Source organism: Colletes latitarsis, unplaced genomic scaffold, assembly GCF_051014445.1.
Source record: "Colletes latitarsis isolate SP2378_abdomen unplaced genomic scaffold, iyColLati1 scaffold0007, whole genome shotgun sequence".
Taxonomy (NCBI): Eukaryota; Metazoa; Arthropoda; class Insecta; order Hymenoptera; family Colletidae; genus Colletes; species Colletes latitarsis.
The window spans coordinates 20,246,384-20,254,242 of NW_027488367.1; positions in this window are offsets into that span (position 1 = coordinate 20,246,384).

A 7,859-nucleotide genomic window follows, 5' to 3' on the forward strand; every position below is an offset into this window, starting at 1 on the left:
TGGGTTTTTTTCTGGTTTGGATCACATAGTAATGTGGTACCACATTGAAACAATCGATTAAACCTGGTTTCGATCAGTATTTTTGAGAGAAACGCATGTTAGGTCTAGGTTAGGCCTGGGATTTGCTGTCATCAGATACATACTTTCGCATTCTTCACATACTTGTTGAACGGATCCTGGGTTTTATCTGGTTTGGATCACGTAGTAATGTGGTAGCACACTGAAACAGTCCATTAAACCTGGTTTCGATCAATATTTTAGAGGATAACGCATGTTCTGTCTAGGTTAGGCCTGGGATTTGCCCTCATCAGACACATACTTTCGCATTCTTCACATACTTGTTGAACGGATTCCGGGTTTTTTCTGGTTTGGATCACGTAGTAATGTGGTAGCACACTCAAACCGTCCATTAAACCTGGTTTCGATCAATATTTTTGAGGGTAACGCATGTTAGGTCTAGGTTTGGCCTGGGATTTGCCCTCATCAGACACATACCTTCGCATTCTTCACATACTTTTTGAACGGATCCTGGGTTTTTTCTAGTTTGGATCACGTGGTAATGTGGTAGCACACTGAAACAGTCCATTAAACCTGGTTTCGATCAATATTTTAGAGGATAACGCATGTTCTGTCAAGGTTAGGCCTGGGATATGGCCTCATCAGACACATACTTTCGCATTCTTCACATACTTGTTGAACGGATTCCGGGTTTTTTCTGGTTTGGATCACGTAGTAATGTGGTAGCACACTGAAACAGTCCATTAAACCTGGTTTCGATCAATATTTTTGAGGATAACGCATGTGAGATCTAGGTTAGGCCTGCGATTTGCCCTCATCAGACACATACTTTCGCATTCGTCACAAACTTGTTGAACGGATCCTGGGTTTTTTGTGGTTTGGATGACGTAGTAATGTGGAACCACACTGAATCATTCAATTAAACCTGGTCTTGATAAATGTTTTAGAGGATAACGCATGTAGGGTCTGCGATAGGTCTGGGATTTGCCCTCATCAGACACATACTTTCGCATTCTCCACATACTTGTTGAGCAGATCCTGGGTATTTTTCTGGTTTGGATCACGTAGTAATGTGATACCACACTGAAATAGTCGATTAAACCTGGTTTCGATCAATATTTTAGAGGATAACGCAAGTTATGTCTGGGATAGGTCCGGGATTTGCCCTCATCAGGGTCATATTTTCGCGTTCTTCTCACACTTGTTGAACAGGTCCTGGGTATTTTTCTGGTTTGGATCAGGTAGTAATGTGGTACCACACTGAAACAGTCGATTAAACCTGGTTTCGATCAGTATTTTTGAGAGTAACACCATGTTAGGTCTAGGTTAGGCCTGGGATTTGCTGTCATCAGATACATACTTTCGCATTCTTCACATACTTGTTGAACGGATCCTGGGTTTTATCTGGTTTGGATCACGTAGTAATGTGGTAGCACACTGAAACAGTCCATTAAACCTGGTTTCGATCAATATTTTAGAGGATAACGCATGTTCTGTCTAGGTTAGGCCTGGGATTTGCACTCATCAGACACATACTTTCGCATTCTTCAGATACTTGTTGAACGGATCCTGGGTTTTTTCTGGTTTGGATCACGTAGTAATGTGGTAGCACACTGAAACAGTCCATTAAACTTGGTTTCGATCAATATTTTAGAGGATAACGCATGTTATGTCTAGGTTAGGCCTGGGATTTGCCCTCATCAGACACATACTTTCGCATTCTCCACATACTTGTTGAGCAGATCCTGGGTATTTTTCTGGTTTGGATCACGTAGTAATGTGATACCACACTGAAATAGTCGATTAAACCTGGTTTCGATCAATATTTTAGAGGATAACGCATGTTCTGTCAAGGTTAGGCCTGGGATATGCCCTCATCAGACACATACTTTCGCATTCTTCACATACTTGTTGAACGGATTCCGGGTTTTTTCTGGTTTGGATCACGTAGTAATGTGGTAGCACACTGAAACAGTCCATTAAACCTGGTTTCGATCAATATTTTAGGGAATAACGCATGTTAGGTCATGGTTAGGTCCGGGATTTGCTCTCATCCGGCTCGTACTTTCGCATATTTCTCATACTTGATGGCCAGATTCTGGACATTTTCTAGTTTCGATCCTGTAGTATTGTGGTAGCACACTGAAACAGTCCATTAAACCTGGTTTCGATCAATATTTTTGAGGATAACGCATGTGAGATCTAGGTTAGGCCTGCGATTTGCCCTCATCAGACACATACTTTCGCATTCGTCACAAACTTGTTGAACGGATCCTGGGTTTTTTGTGGTTTGGATGACGTAGTAATGTGGAACCACACTGAATCATTCAATTAAACCTGGTCTTGATAAATGTTTTAGAGGATAACGCATGTAGGGTCTGCGATAGGTCTGGGATTTGCCCTCATCAGACACATACTTTCGCATTCTCCACATACTTGTTGAGCAGATCCTGGGTATTTTTCTGGTTTGGATCACGTAGTAATGTGATACCACACTGAAATAGTCGATTAAACCTGGTTTCGATCAATATTTTAGAGGATAACGCAAGTTATATCTGGGATAGGTCCGGGATTTGCCCTCATCAGGGTCATATTTTCGCGTTCTTCTCATACTTGTTGAACAGATCCTGGGTATTTTTCTGGTTTGGATCAGGTAGTAATGTGGTACCACACTGAAACAGTCGATTAAACCTGGTTTCGATCAGTATTTTTGAGAGTAACACCATGTTAGGTCTAGGTTAGGCCTGGGATTTGCTGTCATCAGATACATACTTTCGCATTCTTCACATACTTGTTGAACGGATCCTGGGTTTTATCTGGTTTGGATCACGTAGTAATGTGGTAGCACACTGAAACAGTCCATTAAACCTGGTTTCGATCAATATTTTAGAGGATAACGCATGTTCTGTCTAGGTTAGGCCTGGGATTTGCACTCATCAGACACATACTTTCGCATTCTTCACATACTTGTTGAACGGATCCTGGGTTTTTTCTGGTTTGGATCACGTAGTAATGTGGTAGCACACTGAAACAGTCCATTAAACTTGGTTTCGATCAATATTTTAGAGGATAACGCATGTTATGTCTAGGTTAGGCCTGGGATTTGCCCTCATCAGACACATACTTTCGCATTCTCCACATACTTGTTGAGCAGATCCTGGGTATTTTTCTGGTTTGGATCACGTAGTAATGTGATACCACACTGAAATAGTCGATTAAACCTGGTTTCGATCAATATTTTAGAGGATAACGCAAGTTATGTCTGGGATAGGTCCGGGATTTGCCCTCGTCAGGCTCATAATTTCGCATTCTTCACACACTTGTTGTACAGATCCTGCGTTTTTTTCTGGATTGGATCACGTAGTAATGTGGTACCACACTGAAACAGTCCATTAAACCTGGTTTCCATCAATATTTTAGAGGACAGCGCAAGTTAGGTCTGGTATAGGTCTGGGATTTGCCCTCATCAGGGTCATATTTTCGCGTTCTTCTCATACTTGTTGAACAGATCCTGGGTATTTTTCTGGTTTGGATCAGGTAGTAATGTGGTACCACACTGAAACAGTCGATTAAACCTGGTTTCGGTCAATATTTTTGAGGATAACTCATGTTAGGTCTAGGTTAGGCCCGGGATTTGCCCTCATCAGGGTCATATTTCCGCGTTCTTCAAATACCTGTTGAACAGATCCTGGGTATTTTTCTGGTTTGGATCACGTAGTAATGTGGTACCACACTGAAATAGTCGATTAAACCTGGTTTCGATCAATATTTTAGAGGATAACGCATGTTCTGTCTAGGTTAGGCCTGGGATTTGCCCTCATCAGACATATACTTTCGCATTCTTCACATACTTGTTGAACGGATCCCGGGTTTTTTCTGGTTTGGATCACGCAGTAATGTGGTAGCACACTGAAACAGTCCATTAAACCTGGTTTCGATCAATATTTTAGAGGATAACGCATGTTTGGTCTAGGTTAGGCCTGGGATTTGCACTCATCAGACACATACTTTCGCATTCTTCACATACTTGTTGAACGGATCCTGGGTTTTTTCTGGTTTGGATCACGTAGTAATGTGGTAGCACACTGAAACAGTCCATCAAACTTGGTTTCGATCAATATTTTAGAGGATAACGCATGTTATGTCTAGGTTAGGCCTGGGATTTGCCCTCATCAGACACATACTTTCGCATTCTCCACATACTTGTTGAGCAGATCCTGGGTATTTTTCTGGTTTGGATCACGTAGTAATGTGATACCACACTGAAATAGTCGATTAAACCTGGTTTCGATCAATATTTTAGAGGATAACGCAAGTTATGTCCGGGATAGGTCCGGGATTTGCCCTCGTCAGGCTCATAATTTCGCATTCTTCACACACTTGTTGTACAGATCCTGCGTTTTTTTCTGGATTGGATCACGTAGTAATGTGGTACCACACTGAAACAGTCCATTAAACCTGGTTTCCATCAATATTTTAGAGGACAGCGCAAGTTAGGTCTGGTATAGGTCTGGGATTTGCCCTCATCAGGGTCATATTTTCGCGTTCTTCTCATACTTGTTGAACAGATCCTGGGTATTTTTCTGGTTTGGATCAGGTCGTAATGTGGTACCACACTGAAACGGTCGATTAAACCTGGTTTCGGTCAATATTTTTGAGGATAACTCATGTTAGGTCTAGGTTAGGCCCGGGATTTGCCCTCACCAGACACATACTTTCGCATTCTTGACATACTTGTTGAACGGATCCTGGGTATTTTTCTGGTTTGGATCACGTAGTGATGTGGTATTCACACTGAAAATGTCCATTAAACCTGGTTTCGATCAATATTTTTGAGGATAACGCATGCTATATCTAGGTTAGGCCTGGGATTTGCCCTCATCAGGCTCATACTTTTGCATTCTTCACATACTTGTTGTACAGATCCTGGGTTTTTTTCTGGTTTGGATCACATAGTAATGTGGTACCACACTGAAACAGTCGATTAAACCTGGTTTCGATCAGTATTTTTGAGAGTAACGCATGTTAGGTCTAGGTTAGGCCTGGGATTTGCCCTCATCAGATACATACTTTCGCATTCTTCACATACTTGTTGAACGGATCCTGGGTATTTATCTGGCTTGGATCACGTAGTGATGTGGTACCACACTGAAAAAGTCGATTAAACCTGGTTTCGATCAATATTTTAGAGGATAACGCATGCTAGATCTAGGTTAGGCCTGGGATTTGCCCTCATCAGACACATACTTTCGCATTCGTCACATTCTTGTTGAACGGATCCTGGGTTTTTTGTGGTTTGGATCACGTAGTAATGTGGTACCACACTGAAACATTCAATTAAGCCTGGTCTTGATAAATGTTTTAGAGGATAACGCATGTTGGGTCTGGGATAGGTCTGGGATTTGCCCTCATCAGGCTCATAGTTTCGCGTTTTTCACATACTTGTTGAACAGATCCTGGGTTTTTTCGGGTTTGGATCACGTAGTAATGTGGTACCACACTGAAACAGTCCATTAAACCTGGTTTCGATCAATATTTTTGAGGATAACGCATGCTAGATCTAGGTCAGGCCTGGGATTTGCCCTCATCAGACACATACTTTCGCATTCGTCACATTCTTGTTGAACGGATCCTGGGTTTTTTGTGGTTTGGATCACGTAGTAATGTGGTACCACACTGAAACATTCAATTAAGCCTGGTCTTGATAAATGTTTTAGAGGATAACGCATGTTGGGTCTGGGATAGGTCTGGGATTTGCCCTCATCAGGCTCATAGTTTCGCGTTTTTCACATACTTGTTGAACAGATCCTGGGTTTTTTCGGGTTTGGATCACGTAGTAATGTGGTACCACACTGAAACAGTCCATTAAACCTGGTTTCGATCAATATTTTAGAGAATAACGCATGTTAGGTCATGGTTAGGTCTGGGATTTGCTGTCATCCGGCTCGTACTTTCGCATATTTCTCATACTTGATGGCCAGATTCTGGACTTTTTCTAGTTTGGATCCTGTAGTAATGTGGTACCACACTGAAACAGTCCATTTAACCTGGTTTCGATCAATATTTTAGAGGATAACGCATGTTATGTCTAGGTCAGGCCTGGGATTTGCCCTCATCAGACACATACTTTCGCATTCTCCACATACTTGTTGAACAGATCCTGGGTTTTTTTCTGGATTGGATCACGTAGTAATGTGGTACCACACTGAAACAGTCCATTAAACCTGGTTTCCATCAATATTTTAGAGGACAACGCAAGTTAGGTCTGGTATAGGTCTGGGATTTGCCCTCATCAGGGTCATATTTTCGCGTTCTTCACATACTTGTTGAACAGATCCTGGGTATTTTTCTGGTTTGGATCAGGTAGTAATGTGGTACCACACTGAAACAGTCGATTAAACCTGGTTTCGATCAATGTTTTGGAGGATAACGCATGTTCTGTCTAGGTTAGGCCTGGGATTTGCCCTCATCAGACATATACTTTCGCATTCTTCACATACTTGTTGAACGGATCCCGGGTTTTTTCTGGTTTGGATCACGCAGTAATGTGGTACCACACTGAAAAAGTCCATTAAACCTGGTTTCGATCAATGTTTTGGAGGATAACGCATGTTCTGTCTAGGTTAGGCCTGGGATTTGCCCTCATCAGACATATACTTTCGCATTCTTCACATACTTGTTGAACGGATCCCGGGTTTTTTCTGGTTTGGATCACGCAGTAATGTGGTAGCACACTGAAACAGTCCATTAAACCTGGTTTCGATCAATATTTTAGAGAATAACGCATGTTTGGTCTAGGTTAGGCCTGGGATTTTCCCTGATCAGACACATACTTTCGCATTCTTCACATACTTGTTGAACGGATCCTGGGTATTTTTCTGGTTTGGATCACGTAGTGATGTGGTACCACACTGAAAAAGTCCATTAAACCTTGTTTCGATCAATATTTTTGAGGATAACGCATGTTATATGTAGGTTAGGCCTGGGATTTGCCCTCATCAGGCTCATACTTTCGCATTCTTCACATACTTGTTGTACAGATCCTGGGTTTTTTTCTGGTTTGGATCACATATTAATGTGGTACCACACTGAAACAGTCGATTAAACCTGGTTTCGATCAGTATTTTTGAGAGTAACGCATGTTAGGTCTAGGTTAGGCCTGGGATTTGCCCTCATCAGATACATACTTTCGCATTCTCCACATACTTGTTGAACGGATCCTGGGTATTTTTCTGGCTTGGATCACGTAGTGATGAGGTACCACACTGAAAAAGTCCATTAAACCTGGTTTCGATCAATATTTTTGAGGATAACGCATGCTAGATCTAGGTTAGGCCTGGGATTTGCCCTCATCAGACACATACATTCGCATTCGTCACATACTTGTTGAACGGATCCTGGGTTTTTTGTGGTTTGGATCACGTAGTAATGTGGTACCACACTGAAACATTCAATTAAGCCTGGTCTTGATAAACGTTTTAGAGGATAACGCATGTTGGGTCTGGCATAGTTCTGGGATTTGCCCTCATCAGGCTCATAGTTTCGCGTTTTTCACATACTTGTTGAACAGATCCTGGGTTTTTTCTGGTTTGGATCACGTAGTAATGTGGTACCACACTGAAACAGTCCATTAAACCTGGTTTCGATCAATATTTTAGAGGATAACGCATGTTATGTCTGGGTTAGGCCTGGGATTTGCCCTCATCAGACACATACTTTCGCATTCTCCACATACTTGTTGAGCAGATCCTGGGTTTTTTTCTGGATTGGATCACGTAGTAATGTGGTACCACACTGAAACAGTCCATTAAACCTGGTTTCGATCAATATTTTAGAGGATA